This window comes from Camelina sativa, chromosome 10 (genome assembly GCF_000633955.1).
Source record: "Camelina sativa cultivar DH55 chromosome 10, Cs, whole genome shotgun sequence".
Taxonomy (NCBI): domain Eukaryota; kingdom Viridiplantae; phylum Streptophyta; class Magnoliopsida; order Brassicales; family Brassicaceae; genus Camelina; species Camelina sativa.
The window spans coordinates 1098143-1100102 of record NC_025694.1 but is presented as its reverse complement, the minus strand read 5'-3'; the positions used below and the strand labels follow the sequence as shown (position 1 = coordinate 1100102).

Genomic DNA, 1960 nt, shown 5'->3' with positions numbered 1-1960 from the left:
ATTTTCATATGTGCCAATTTTCATATATTAGTTTAGATAGATTATATGATTCTAACTTTAAATTTGGTGTCATTTCATGTTTCAGGAAATCAAGAACTATTGGTTTATGAACTTATTGTTTTTGTGTTTGGATTTGTCATTTCTTTTTGTTGAACTCAATATGGTATGATGAAGTTGACTTTTTTATATTTGATGATTACAATCAGTTTGTTTAGTTTGGTAGTTTGGATGTAACCCGAACCCGATGAATGTTTACTCGAATCCGACCCGAAATCTAAAATTACTTGAATGGGTCTTATAACTCTAAACCCGAAATACCCGACCCGAAACCCGATAGGATACCCCAACGCCCACCCCTATCAAAAGCCTCGGTGCTCCACCTCTCCTGCATATTTCAATGCCGGTATGTTGGTTTTTGAACCAAATCTCGTCACTTACGAAGATCTTCTTCGTGTTGTTCAACTCACTACCCCAACTTTTTTTGCTGAACAGGTCCGATATTTTATCTTTATTTTTTTTCATTATTTAATTTGATTTTTATATACTATACAAATCTAATATAATTATATTTGTTTTTGGTAGGATTTTTTGAATATGTACTTCAAAGACATTTACAAACCAATCCCTTCGACCTACAATCTCATAACAGCTATGCTTTGGCGTCATCCAGAACACGTTGACCTTGACCAAATCAGTGTTGTTCATTATTGTGCTAATGTAAGTTTTATTTTTTTTCTTTACATATATGTAAAAATATATTCCTAGTTATTAAATTTGTATATTTCTATTCAATTTAATAGGGTTCAAAGCCTTGGAAATACGATGAGTCTCAAGAACACATGGAGCGAGAAGACATAAAAATGTTGGTGAAAAAATGGTGGGATATTTATGAAGATTCGAGTTTAGATTACAAGAACTTTGGCGAGAGTGATTCTAAGCTGAATCAGACCACTGCCCCATTGGCTTCCAAGGACCCTGCTAGTGATGTGCTAACGAACCTTGCGCCCTCCGCCGTCAGGCCCGGCCCTTCACCCATTCTTATGAGATATGGGTGTTGGGCCTCCATATTTTTTGAGATTTTTAGTAATAAATATAGGCCTCAAAAATATTTTTACTGCAAAAATAGGCCTTAATTTTATGAAAGTTATAGATTTGGCTTCAAGTTTTAAATTTATCTACTTTTTATTGCAAAAATAGGCCTCATTTTCCGAAATTTTAAGAATTAGTTTCAGTTTTATTTTTTTTATCTATAAAATCCATTAAAAAGTAATTGTTTTGTATTGGGCCACAAATTTCACTGGGCCGGCCCTATCCGCCGCATAACCAAATCTTATTATTTGGAAGCTATAATCTATATCTATGCAATATTTGTTTATTTCTTATTTTGGAGGTTTAAAGGTTTAGCTATATATAATTTTATCATAATTATATAGCAACCTCGTTTTGAGTTTTTATGTTTGAGTTTAGAGTGGTGGTCTTGTGTTTTTGTTGACTTTTTTTTTGTTGTCAATGTCGGCCTTGACCACCCTTTATCTCTCTTTTTTATAATTAATAATAAGAATGCTCTTTCGGCTTTCATTCTCCTTCTATTCGTTCCTTTCTTTTTTGCAAAACAGCATAATATACACATCAAGTAGAAAAATAAGTTTGGTATAAGTGATAATGTGTATAAATTAACAATCGATGTAATGTTGAACAAGTTTTTGACTATTGTTTTGGTTAAACGGAAAGAATGCCTAAGAACACCAACGCATAAAAGCCGCAGTAAATATAATATTTCCTAAACAACATGATCGAGTTTATACGGTAGTTGTTGCAAAAGCCTTTAAGGAATTTTCTAAAGTTCATGCGATTTTCCTAAACAACATGATCTTTTAACTCTTAAGGACATTTTCTATTAATTAATTTCATTTAAGCTGGGATTTTTCCGATTCTGATCATATCCGATCCCTACCAAAAA

General features: G+C 32.6%; 1 pseudogene; it reads left to right on the top strand.

The window, feature by feature from the left end:
* The window catches only part of LOC104719932, an 11387-nt pseudogene extending 10168 nt beyond the window's left edge, over positions 1-1219 (top strand).